This window comes from Heterocephalus glaber, unplaced genomic scaffold, assembly GCF_053883595.1.
Source record: "Heterocephalus glaber isolate CG9 unplaced genomic scaffold, H.glaber_assembly_v1.0 deba00001428, whole genome shotgun sequence".
NCBI lineage: Eukaryota > Metazoa > Chordata > Mammalia > Rodentia > Bathyergidae > Heterocephalus > Heterocephalus glaber.
Window position 1 is genome coordinate 18,536,024 of NW_028258293.1, and position 7,407 is coordinate 18,543,430.

General features: G+C 46.1%; 1 protein-coding gene and 1 pseudogene across 4 annotated transcripts in view; both read left to right on the forward strand.

The window, feature by feature from the left end:
* Positions 1 to 7,407, forward strand: part of Galnt18 (polypeptide N-acetylgalactosaminyltransferase 18) — a 343,509-nt gene that overhangs the window by 16,011 nt on the left and 320,091 nt on the right. The window lies entirely within an intron of this gene.
* LOC147827990 (serine/threonine-protein phosphatase 2A 55 kDa regulatory subunit B delta isoform pseudogene) overlaps positions 1 to 7,407 on the forward strand; it is a 152,124-nt pseudogene that overhangs the window by 11,282 nt on the left and 133,435 nt on the right. The window lies entirely within an intron of this gene.

Sequence of the window (7,407 nt, forward strand, 5' to 3'; positions counted from 1 at the left end):
GTAAACTTGCAGAAATTATGATATAGACCTTTCCAACTCTAACCGGCCTGAGACTATTAAAAAATTTAATAGAACCGGGGATTTGTTAGAAGGAGAATACAATGGAAAGTGGATAGAAGAGACTTTTATAAATGACTCAAAAATTGGAAAAAGGAACAAGTGGGAAAAGGCTATAGAATAGGTCTGAATTCATCTGGAAGAGACAGGAAGGAGGAAGGGAATTTATATTTGTTGAGCACCTAGTACTGGTAAATGGTTTACAGGTTTTACATCATTTAAGGCTCATCAGCAACCCCGTGGGATGATGTTACTGCCCTGTTTTACTGATGAGGATGTGGAGGCTCAATGATTGTAATTAACTTGCCCAAGGTTATGCAGCAGTAAGAGACATGACCTTATCACTTCTGTTAAGCCACCTGCCAAGGGGCTGGGCCCTTCTTGTTTTCTCCTGCAGCCATGTTGATCAAGAGGAAATGGATTCCTTTCTCTTAGCAGAAGGGCTGCAGGTGAAACTGAGAAAAAGATCCTTGGGAACAGTGAGGCCTGAGCTGGGTCACCAAGGGACTGTGTGCTGTCCTTTCCCAGGGGACGCAGGAGGATGGCACCCAGGAGCCCACCTGGACTCAGCCCTCTGGAGGCTGGAGGAAGAGCCAGGTATGGCGATTGCAACCAGCAGTGTCTCCTTTCCCAGGAGAGGACTTAGGGTGAACTAAGTGCTCATGACTGCAGCTTCTCCTCTCATTCGGACCACAGCTGCACTGGGGGGTCCCTCTGGCTCAGGGGATGGGGCCTGGAATGCGACCATAAGAGGGCACTGGTACGCAGGAATGAAACAGGAGACATGGCCAGGCCTGCCAGGAGCTTCCCATTGAATTGAGGGGATGGGATATTTGGAGTGAAATGTAGAGCAGATGCAGGAGATGGACCTCAAGGCTGGAATTATCCACTGGGGTTTGCAAATGGGAGATGAATGCCCACTGGGGATGCTCCTCCAGATTCCTGTTCTCTCTTATTTTGGCCAGAAGTTGGTCAGTGACCTGGGATGTCCCCACGCCTTCATCTGATCACATGCTCAAATACTTCCTTTCCTTCACTCAGCATTTATTAAGCACCTAGTAAGTGGTGGGGATACTTCAGTGGAGCAAAGGCACACATGTGAAGGGGCTGCAATTAAAGTAGGTGACCAGGGCTCTCTTATAGCCAGAGACTTACACAAGGTGAGGTGTAAGCCATGTGCATGTGCATGGGATGAGGGTGCAAGGGGAGAGAGGAAGCAGCTAGTGCAAAAGTCCATGGGCAGGAATGTGCCTGGTATGTTTGAGTAACAGTGGGACCGCCAGAGTGGCTCCAGCAGAATGATAGTGGGAGAAGGGAGTTGGGCTGTGAGGCCAGAGAAGGGCTGGTTAGAGAGTCCTCGAGGCCACTCTGGAAGGAGCGCTGTAGAGGGACTGGAGGGGCTGAAAAAGAGGCACAGTTTTTTTGTTTTTTTAGCTTAAATTCTTTTATTGGCACATTTTAGGTATACAATACAATACATTTACATTTATCGTTGGGTGCTTGTACTTGTATGTGATATATCTTGATTCTTATTTTTTCCCCATTACCTGTGCACCCTTCACCCCCTCCACCCTTCTCTATTTACATAGACTTTGTTTCCATTTTTTTCTTTTCTCATAGGGAGGCACAGTTATCAATAAAGGCTGCTCTGTGGCTGCTTGCTGATTGTGAGCCCACCTCTGGTCGGCATGGCCCTGTGCTAGGTGTGGTGGGGAGGGCAGGATGCAGATGATGTTGTCGTTCTGAAGAGCAGTAATCGTCCTGACAAGACAAAACAAGCAACAGTTAAGGTTCTTTTGCCACCACCTAATCTGAGGAGAGTTAAAATGGAAACCGAACCCGGAAGTAGGACACGTTTCACAAGGATGAGGAGGATTTAGAGGAATGGAGTGGGAAAGATTAGGAGAGGGGAAGCTCAGCTATTAAGTAAAACCCACAGTTATCTTGGAGAAGGAAAGCTGGGTCTCTTATTTAGCGTGGTGAGACAGTTTATGCAGGCAGACATTGCTGAGAGTCGGCGCAGCCCTTGACAGGCTGGGTGACCTCTGGCAAATCTCTTTCCAGTGCCTCCATTTCCCCACCTTCAGAAAAGAGGACTGCCACTCCTTAGCCACTGCAGGCTTGTTTTGCTGGTCAAATGGGGTGACCTGCGGGAAAGCACCATCACCCTGCCTTGCAGGTGGTAAGCATGGGGAAGACATGTTCTTTTCTCTGGTCTTCTTTCCTTCTTTCCTTCCATCTCATTTGCTGTCTTTCCTTTCTAGAGCTCACATAGAAAATGGAGTCAGGATTATATTTCCTTGCTGCAACACTTAAAATAGCAAATTTCAGCCTCATTACAGTGCACTTAGCTAGGGCTTCTCCAGTTTGATCGAGTCTGAGACAGTCAGAAGTTTGATTTCAGGGAGCCCCAACTAAAGTTAGTGACAACTTCCCAGCAGAATGGGATTGGAAGATCTGCTCAGGGGCATCTCAGTGTGACCTGTTGATGCTCTGGAATCCTGAGCCCACCAGCCAGACACCTACTTTTGTTGGAAGATAAATCTTTGTTTTGCAAAACCCACTTGGCGCTTGTTATGGCCTGTGTCTAGATGTCTCCCCAAAGCCTGATGTGGTTAAGCTGGGACTTTTTCAGAGGTGGCTCTAGAGTGTGTGATGCTGGGATTGATTCATGGTGCAATGCTAGGATCAAGGGCACTAGGATTAAGGGTGTGAGTGCTACCTTTCCTAAGTAGCCTGGATATGATACAAAGGACAGAAAGAGCTGTGGTCATCCTTTGCTTGCTTTGCTACCTTCTGCCTTCCATGGACTGTTTCTCCTCTCTGATGCCTGTCTGCCATGCCACCCTGCCTTGGAGCCAGCTGATTATGGACTGAAACTTCTACAAATTGTGAGTCGAACAAACCTTTCCTCCCTTAACTTGTGGGTATTAGGTATTTTGTCTCAGAAATGAGGTAATTAAGACAGTGGTCTTATGTCAGTAATGTGCTGCAGTGGTTGGAATCTTGGCTGGTGGTAGGGTTAGGCAGGGTGTTCAGCTACCTGGCTGGTGAATCTCTTTCCCACCTTCCTGGAGGAGGGAGAGTCTTCTTAGGAGAAACTTGTGTTTTCTTCCATTTTGACCTCCAAACTGTATTGAGCCACGTCAACCCATCTTCCTGCCAGGGTGGATTTGATTTAACTCACAGCAATGTGACATAATTTTAATAGCAGGCAAAAAGATATGATTTAAGACAATTGTCAGGAAGATTCAATTTGAACTTCTTTTTCCTATCTACAAAATGTGCATTTTGTTGTATGATATAATTTTAATATACATTCTTTACAATTCAGAGATGCATGTGGCTTCACATTGGAAAGGTACACTTTGCATTTTTTAAAAAGTACTGATTGGGTTGGGGATTTAGCTCAATGGTTCCACTGCCTGCCTCGAAAGCACAAGGTCCTGAGTTTGATCCACGATTTAAAAAAAAAAAGTACTGATCATTTAAAGTCCTTTCATAAGATTGTTTTCTAATGAAAACAGAAAGCAGAAGGGTGGTTTTACTTTTTTTTTTTTTAACTAGAGAGAATTGTAGTAAATCATGAAATGCCCTATAAATAAACTGTTTATTGATTGGGAGGAGTTATTTTGGTTACTTGTTAATAGGAAAACAGTTGCCTTAAGAAAACAATAAAAGTAATCATTTTATTTACCCAAAGCTGAACAATTATGAATGCTGAATGGTTTTCCTCAAGAGCTAGTTGTTTTTAGGAAAATAGGCAAAATTATTTCTGAGTTTATAATTACTTTTTAGAACTATAGAAAGTGTACATTGATTTTTGTAAATCAAAAATTAAATACCTTCTTGCACCCTGCTCAATATTGGAAACTCACCGTGTGGTGTTGTGCAGTTTAGTGTTTTCCTCATTTGTTAGTGAGGAAGGATAAAACTTCCTCCTTTTGCAGACCTCAAAGTTACATCTCTGTTGCGAAGGCTCTAGTCTGAAGTTTCTTTCATTAGAATAGGAATCTGCTAGAGGCAGAAGAAACATCCATGCCCTCAGGCTCAGACTGTTTGCTGAGGGATCTGAGACCCAACGCAATTTAGTGTCTCCCCTGAGGAGCTTCCCCTGGGCCCTGGAGGCTCTGAGATAAGGCTGTAGTGGTCCTGAGATCAAGTCCAGAAAGTTTCTCTGGACATTGAGTTATGTCCCTTAAGTGTAGGAGGAATTTCTTCAGAGGAAGGCCAGTCTTTAGTTACATGTTCTTAGATGAAGCCATGTGCCTGAAAGGAGCAAGGAGGTGGACAGATTTTTCAGTGTCTCTTGGATGGGATCCTTTCTCTCTGCCCAGTCTGGGCTCCTGGGGTCTGAACCCCACCAACCTGGAATATTCTTCAGACTTGGAGACATGGTGCTGTTTACCAGGGCCTGACTTTGAACCTAAGCAGTGCAGCACATCTCCTGGGGATGCAGCCCTCATACTGGGAACAGAGCATCTTCCCAGCCTTTTAAACCAGAAAAGTGAGGCAGATGGAGGAGGGGCAGAGATTTTACATTAAAGAGAGGATACTAGAGAAAACTGCCATTTGCCAGTGTGTTAGTTAGCTTCCTGCCGCTGTGACAAAATGCCTGAGACAATCAACTTATAGAGAGGAAAGGTTGATTCTTCCCACAGTTTTAGAGGTTTCAGCTCATGGTTGGTTGGCTCCATTGCTTTTGGGCCTGCGGCAGGGCAACACATTATGGCAGGGAGCATGTGGTGGAAGAGTACTGCTCACCTAATGGCAGTCAGGGGTTAGAGAGTGAAAGAGGAAGAGGCTGGGGTCCCAAATTCCCTTCAAGAGCACACCCAAAGTAACCTAACTTCCTTCTGCTAGGCCCCGCCCCCTAAAGGTTCCACCTCTTGCCAATAGCACCATAGGCTGGGACTAATACTTCAACACATGGGCTTTTGGTGGAAATTCAATGCCCAAAGTATAGCAAACAGGCACTTACTATGTGTTTAACACCATAAGCCACTTCATATTACTTAATCCTTAAAATAAGCCTGTGAGAGTATTAGCCCTATTTTTTATAGGTGGGAAAATTACACTGTAGTATTAATCTAGTTTTCCCATTAGACTGTGGCTTTCCTGAAGGTGGAGATTTGGTCCTGTTTGTTTGTTTGTTTCCATTTTCCAGTATTTCACACAATGCCACGTTCATAGTAAGGGCTAAGAAGGTGTTATTGGATGAATAACTACCTAAAACCTGCCGGAAAAAGTGGTATCAGGATTCATATCCAGGTACCTAGCTTCAAAGCTGTCAGGAAGAGAAGCAAGGAGGCTAAACAGCTGGTTTTCATCCTGCCAGGCTGGGGATGGCTTCTGTGAGGCTCCCTTGGAGACTGCGTCTGCTGTCTGGCTCAGGTTGTCCACCATCTGGGTTAGGTACCCGAAACACACGACCTGGGGTCTCTCCCATAGCTGCCGTGGCTTACACTACTGCTGCAAGGCTTAATCAAAGGGAGCTGAAGCTCAGAGGGGTGTGGGTGTGTGGAAAGTGCTTCCCTGATCTGACACCCTCCTGGAATCAGCTGGTGAGAGAGGCCTGAAGCCTTCACAGGACTGTCGATGTTTTCATTTTAAGAAAGTTGTCACTTGTGGTCACTTCAAACTAAAGCAATCTTGTGGGTACAGAGAAGAAAAAAGAAAGCTCCACTCACTACAGAGGGTAGCACCAGAGAGGGTGCAGTTGAGGAGGGACAGATTGGGGTCCTCTTAACTGATGCCAGAAGTGTCAGTAGAAAGAAGGAAGCAGAGGGCTGGGATTTAGCTCAATGGTACTGCTGCCTGCCTCGCAAGCACAAGGTCTCCAGTTAGATCCCCGGTGCCAAAAAGAAAAGAAAAGAAGAAAGAAAGAAGTGGAGTTTAATTTCCAAGAAAGGATGAAGGATTGTTGGGGTCTGGAGCCAAAGAGAAGTTGGCCTTTGGCTTTCCCTCTCAAGTGGCAATGATTCTGCCTCCTGTCCATGCTGAGGTGTGTGACATCCTCGAATGCCATTGTCTGAAGGTGTCCCTAGGGTGATGGTAGCATTAGAGCTTACAGAGAGAAGTGGTGGGAGGAGGAGCAAATGAGAAGGAAGGACTGAGGGGTCACTCCAGAGTCAGGAGGAGGCTCCTGCCTGCCCGAGAATTCCTGGAGAACATGCCCTGGAAGTCACATTGAGAATTAGACACCCTGGCCTCCTGGTTGTCTGCTGGCCACAAGGGGAATCACCCACCTATGGGTGCAGATCTGAGTTTGGACCTGCAGGTGCTTCCTGGAGGCTGGTCTCACTTTCTCCACCCTCATCAGTCTGCTCATCCAGCAAAGGGACACAAGAAGGGACAGGTTCTCCTCAGACCCTAACCATTAGGCCAAAAAGCCTGATAGCTGCAGATGACTTTGATTTTGCTATTATTCCCTGATATTTCCAACTTGAAAAGAGTCATTTAAGCAGCAGGGTGGAAGAGGGCATAGTAGACATAGGGAAAAATTGAAAATGTCATTTTAAAATGACTCTTCCATTTTTCTGTACCTCAGTAGACAGATGGGTGTCTCACCTTTTGCCTACGGCCAGGAGCCATAGCCAGTGGGTCAGCCAAGGAGAGCAGTAATTTTATTTTCCTTTTCATTTCAAACAGATTGCATAGCCCTTGGGGAGAGGGGGCCGGGTGGAATGAAGTGAGGGGCTGTGAAACTAATTATGCCTCTCTGCTTGGCTGAGCTGGTTAATACCAGACTGTCACTGGGGCTGATTCTTCCCTGGGGCAGAAAAGCATCCCAAATTCCTTATCTCTTTTACTTTGCCTTGGGAGCTGAGGCCTTTTGACTTTTGCCAAACGGTTTGAAAAATCCAAGAAGCTTCTCAGAGCTCTAAAATGGAGCTCTGGGCTCTGATTCTGGTGTTCCTGTTCGCAGCAGCTGTCCCTCCTCCAGCTCAGACTCGATGCTGTTGGGGTCACTCAGACGCAGCTCAGATCCTGGTGCTGCTGCCACTTCCAGGAGTGCTGTTGCTTGAGTGCTTGTCTGCCTCATCCTTCCCCACTCCCAGCAGCATGGGGTCAGGACTGGGCTGCATAATTGTAAGTTTGCCTCACTTTCAGGATCCTGGCACTGAGACCCAGCCAGGCACATGGCATGGTCAGTGCTGTGTCATCAGTGGAAGCCATACACGATAAAAGCTGGCCACACACCTGGCCATGGTTTTACTGGAGTTTTTTTTTAACTTATTAATTAAACAACACAAATCTTGAAAAATGGTTTCTTAGTCCAGTGAGGCTGCTGTAACAAAATACCATAAGGTGGGTGGCTTATCAATAACAGGAACTTATTCCTCACAG